Source organism: Natator depressus, chromosome 8, assembly GCF_965152275.1.
Source record: "Natator depressus isolate rNatDep1 chromosome 8, rNatDep2.hap1, whole genome shotgun sequence".
Taxonomy (NCBI): Eukaryota; Metazoa; Chordata; order Testudines; family Cheloniidae; genus Natator; species Natator depressus.
The window spans coordinates 2,717,489-2,723,488 of NC_134241.1; the positions used below are offsets into that span (position 1 = coordinate 2,717,489).

Consider the following 6,000-nt stretch of genomic DNA (forward strand, 5'->3'; position numbering starts at 1 on the left):
AAAGTCTTCTAATACAGTGGTCCTCAATCTGTTTCATAGGGTGGGTCACTTAATAGAGAGATAATCCAGTGCATACCTCCCCTCTTATTCACAATTGTACGGATCATCTCCTCTCACATTCTTGATCAGCTTCCCTGTGGCAACACTGGCAGCTGATCACATGGAATAGTAGTATTAGGAAAGTATTTAATGTATTTACAGCTGCCTTTTAATGAAATTTACCCATTGGAAACAGGGAGAGCGAGATCATGAGACCAGCCAGCTTTGAGCAACTCAGCAAGTGCTCTGTAGTCCACTGCCAACCCTTTCTCTCCATCCCTGGTGTCTTGTCTTTTAAAGGGTAAGTTCTTTGGGGCAGGTAGGGACTGGCTTTTATGATGTTTCCAGGCGGTACTTAGCACAAAGAGACCTTGATCTTAGTTGGTTGGGCACTCGAGGTGCGACTTGTCATGTTCTTCTGTACCAGAAGTGGGCTGGTCACAGAGCTTGCTTATACGCACAAGATGTGTTCATCATACGATCCTTTAATGCTCTGTTGATTGTTCTGTCTGAGGAACAAACTGTAGATGTCGATGGTTTCTGTTGAGCTTTCCACTGTTGGTCTCTATTACATATGATCTGCGCACTGAGATCTTTTTCTTTATGACTGCTGGAGTTGTCAACCCTTTTTCTTCCATCCTGTCGGATACGAACATGGTCACCAGGTTCTAGACCCAGCAGTTTTCTAACTGGATGTCCTCTGTTGCAAAAGTGTTTGTAACCTCTTTTTGCCTTTGTATGTTATTTGGCTAATCTCTTCATGTCTGGCCACTTTGGAGATGGAACTACTGTTCCAACTTTGGAAAAGCATCTGAGTTGTCTTCCCATCAGGAGTTGTGCTGGACTATATCCAGTAGCTGCTACTGGTGTTGATCTAACTCAGAAGAGCAAGGAATGGATCTTCCCCCTGCAGGATTTTCTTGGCTGTCTATACAGCTCTCTCTGCCTCTCCATTCACTTGTGGGTAATGTGGGCTGCTAGTAATATGACCAAAACCATATTTCATTCAGAATTACTTAAATTCTGCTGCAATAAGTTGTGGGTTGTTGTCAGTCACTAATTGTTCTGGAATATGGAAGTGAGCAAAAGTGCACTTCAGTGCCTCAATAACACTACGACATGTTATGTCTTTGATTTGTATTGGATCTCCTTTCAGAAGTCCAGTATCATCAAATCCTCCATTGAGTTCTTCCACCTTTCTCACTAGGCCCATTATGGTGGCCACACTGCACTGAGAAGGTTGTTGGTCTTTGATCCTTTGATCACATGCACTCTGAATGCATAGCTTTTGTGTTTGTAAGTTGTGGAAACCTTTTAAAGACACCATAATAGAGGTTCACCTTAAATGTATGCCCCAACTTAAAAAACATAGTAAGAGAACCAAAGAAGAGCCACCGTGGTGAAACAACGAAGTAAAAGAAGCAGTGAAAGGAAAAAAAGCATCCTTTAAAAAGTGGAAGTTAAATCCTAGTGAGGAAAATAGAAAGGAGCACAAACACTGGCAAATGAAGTATAAAAATACAATTAGGAAGGCCAAAAAAGAATTTGAGGAACAGTTAGCCAAAGACTCAACAAGTAATAGCGATTTTTTTTTAAGTACATCAGAAGCAGGAAGCCTGCTAAACAACCAGTGGGGCCACTGGACGATCAAGGTGCTAAAGGAGCACTCAAGGATGATAAGGCCATTCTGGAGAAACTAAATGAATTCTTTGCATTGGTCTTCATGGCTGAGGATGTGAGGGAGATTCCCAAACCTGAGCCACTCTTTTTAGGTGTCAGATCTGAGGAACTGTCCCAGACTGTGGTATCATTAGAGGTGGTTCTGGAACAAATTGATAAATTAAACAGCAATAAGTCACCAGGACCAGATGGGATTCACCCAAGAGTTAAATCAGCTTCTGTACCAGATGATTGGAGGATAGCTAATGTGACGCCAATTTTTAAAAAGGGCTCCAGAGGTGATCCTGGCAATTACAGGCCTGTAAACCTGACTTCAGTACCAGGCAAACTGGTTGAAACTATAAAAAAGAACAATATTGTCAAACATATAGATGAACATAATTTGTTGAGGAAGAGTCAACATGATTTTAGTAAAGGGAAATTATGCTTCATCAATCTACTAGAATTCTTTGAGGGGGTCAACAAGCATTTAAAGTCAGTAGTCTTTTCATGAATATTAAGTTTCACTCTCCAGGAAGGCTCTGTGTCATCACAAATGATAGACCCCAGAAACAATGGCTCTTGATTGCCTGTAATACAAGGCAGCTCCCTGGATGCTTTGATGCAGCAAAGAGCTGCACCGTGTCCATAGTTCATGCATTTATTACACTGTGTGCCTCTAGCCAGACATGCATCATCTCTTACAATATGATTTTTTTCTATACTTTGTGCATGTAGGCTGGACTTTGTCCCTTTTAGCCTGGGAGCTCTCTCTCCTTGCCTCTGGGGTTTTATGGTAATGACTTTTAACCCTCAGGTATCCATTTACAGTTTCTAAGCTGCTTTCTGGTTTTTCAAGTCTGTCAAGTTGCTCTTGGTTTTGCTGTTTCACCGGCTCAGACTGCTTTGCTCTCCAGATAGCTGTGGCCAGGGTTAAGTCTCTCTTCGATTATAGCTGCCATGAAAGGGGGTTATCTGTTAACCCCAGTAACCAACCTGTCTGATATTTTGGGGGGGTTTGCATTCCCCCAAATCAGTTTTCAGCCAATGTATGCAGCACTCTTATAAAACATTCAACATTTTCCCCTGGTTCTTGAAGTCTCTGGTGGAAACATCCTCTGCCATAAACCACATTCTTCTGCATTATAAAGTATGCATCAAACATAGCAAGAACCCTTTCACAGTCATCTTTGTGACTGTCTTCAGTATAGTCAAATGTTCTAAAGGTATGCTCTGCCTGCTTTCCCATAGCATAAATTAAAGATACCTGTATATCTGCAGTTTCTTTGTGGAGCTTTGTAGCAATGTGAAATCTTGCAAAATCCTATTTTCAGTCTGTCCATTCTAAAGGTTTGTCAAAGCTCACATTCTCTGGGGCACTGAAGAGCGTCAACCTGATGAGATCTTGCCATCTTTGTTGCTTTGTCCCTTCTGTTATTAGTTTACTTCTGACACCATGTAATGTTCTTCCATCAAATATCCACATATCAGAATATTGTCCATGAAAACCACAACTCCATTTGTGTTCTTTAACAATTCTGCCATCTTTTGGGGGAAAATTTCAGGTGCACTGGTAATCCCAAAAGGTAATCATCAAAGCAGAATCTCCCCAAAGGTATGATAAATGTAGTCAATTTAACATTTTCTTTGGCTAAAGGAATTTGTCAGAATCTGTTCGAGACATCCAGTTTGGAGAATACTGTAGCTCCTTTCACTTTGTGGAGGAAGTCATCCAGTGTTGGGAGGATACATTTTTCTCACAACTACTTCATTAAGTCTGTTAAGATCTGCACAGATTCGTACTTTTCCATTCTTCTTTATATCTGGTACCATTTAGGGCACACCATGATGTTGGCTCAGAGCGTTTCTCAGTTATGCCCATCCTCTCCATTCTCTAACTCAGTTTCCACTTTATGAAGTAATGGGATAGGAATCCTGTGAGGTGTATGTACATTATATGGTTCACTACTGTCACTCAAATAAATAAAACCATAGGTCACCATTTATGAACCTTTGTTCTAATATCAGCTAAGTAATAAATCAGCATGCTCATACAATGCCCACACTAATACATTCCCTGTTCTAGACAGTTAACTTGGAAGACTGAGGAAAAACCTGGTTAAAGTGTCACAAGGTAAGTTTCAAAGCTCATGTTTGGCTACTGTTTGTAACAGACCGTCAGTGTTTTCAATGGCCCCACAAAGACTCCCCTGCACAGAACTCCTAGAGCCTGCAGTGGGAGTTGCCTGCATTTGATGGGCTTACAAGGACCAACCAATTTGGAAGAGAAAAGTAGTGAGATTGGTGCCTGAAAGTGAGTACACAAGAGTGACACACACAAGTGGATAGAAAGCCAGTTTCAGCTGCGTGTAAAGATTATTGCTATATCGGACTCAAAGCAGGGGAGAGTAGTCTAGTCAAGTCTATTCAAATTCTTATACTGCCCTCATGAATTCACTGGGACTAAGCAAAGCTTAAAGCTAAGCACCCTTCCTGAATAGAAACGCTTCCCTGAACTGGGGCCTCAGTTCCTGCTGGGCCTACCTTGAGCCTGTGGTTTAATTACCATAAGCTTTTTCTTCACTGCTAAAGAGGGTACGTTACCTCAGGGTAACAAATGTACTTGCGCTATCCTGAGGGATAAAACACAGTGAAAGCACGGGACTTTGGTTTTACTGTGAGGCTTTACTCAGGTGAGAGTTTAGGACTGACCTCATCTGGTTTACCTCACAGTAAAACTGAAGTCCCTTGCCTTCATTGTGTTTTTACCTCAGGGTAGCTCATGTGGATTAGTTATCCTGAGGTAACACCTTTGTTAGCAGTGAAGACACAACCTTTAAAAAGTTAGTAACTCTGCCCTAGCGCATATTAGTGACCGCATTATTCCCCTGGTAGCAGCGTAAATAATGTGTGCAACTCCACTGCAACTCTGAACATCCATCTACATTCCTAAAGAGACTCCCCGAGGAGCCTTACCTCCACACTCCTGTTCTGAGCATCATGCCAACTTCACTGTAGGACTGGAGGGGTCTCCAGCCATCTCACTTGTGATTCTAATTGCTCTGACAAGTTGTGGAAGTACACATGGTTTAATGTGTAACCCTATTAAATAATCATTCACTGTCTGTGCTTTTGATGCCCAGGATCGGTTGAAGTTTCACATAGAAAAAACAACTCCGTTGGCTTTTGAGAAATGAGCAACTTAGGTGCTTTTACAAATGCAGCAGGACTTCATGCGTACCAGACTTCACATGTCTAAAACTGTATGTGTTGCTGATATTGACTGGCTGTAACATATTACGGAGCTTGTTTGTGTTGGTTGTGTTTCGAAGCTGCGAATTCAAATCCTTCCTTTTCCTGACTGGATTGAAATTCAGGTTCAAGACATGAAGCAGTGGTTGAGAATGCTCAGTCCCCGTATATTGGTGAAATAATGACAATGAGAATAAATGAGTGAGGATACGATTATTCTGCCATCTGTCCACACAAAGTAATATTTAAGCTGTAGACTATGAGATATTGCATTCTGCACTTGAGATGCCCAGTCTGATAAACTGCAGATTGACTTCAGTGGGAGCAGGAAGATGATCATCATGAGACCCTGCCCCAAGGCCAAGTGACAAAACATCCAAGAACTGATCCCCCCCGCCATCCACCCCAAACCACTGGAAAAAAAAATTCACCGAAGAAGCCATATACAGTAGAGGTGGTCAAAAATTCTGTCAAAACGTTCCCCCCTCCCAATGCAAAATTGGGTTTTTGACAAAATGAAAATTTGTAATAGGAAGTGCTTTTCCTCGGTGCTTTTTAAATTTTATTGTAAAGCTAAAAATCCCCCCCAAAACCAAAAATAAGTATCCTTTATAGGCAGTTATCTGCTGAAATTTTTCAGTTTGGTCCCCACTCCCCCGACTACAAAAAGTCAAAATTTTCTGCTGAAAAATTGACAAAGAAGGAATTTTTCTGTTTTCATCAAAGTTTTCCACAGGGGAACAAACCCCATTTTCTGACCAGCTCCAACTCTCGGAAATGCATGAACAAGCTACAAATTACTCACCATTGGCCCGATTCTGCAAATGGCTAGCCACATACTTAGTTTTATGCCCACAAGTAGTGCTATTAATTTTAATGGGATGGTTCATGTGCATAAAACCAAGCGAGTATATAACTGTTTCCAGGATTTGAGCCTACAATGGCAAAATCACTACTCTATCGATGAATGCTTGGAATTAATTTTGTACCCTGTCATTCATGTTTACCACTGGAATTTGCTGTCCCCTCACAGCCAGAGGTCTCAGGACA

General features: G+C 41.5%; 1 long non-coding RNA gene across 1 annotated transcript in view; it reads right to left on the reverse strand.

Annotated features, from left to right (window-relative positions):
• Nucleotides 1-4,747, reverse strand: part of LOC141991847 (uncharacterized) — an 85,012-nt gene extending 80,265 nt beyond the window's left edge. The window contains exon 1 of the long non-coding RNA XR_012640483.1: nucleotides 4,675-4,747. This is a non-coding gene — a long non-coding RNA (uncharacterized LOC141991847). The remainder of the gene's footprint in view (nucleotides 1-4,674) is intronic.
• Between the last annotated feature and the right edge of the window lie 1,253 nt (nucleotides 4,748-6,000).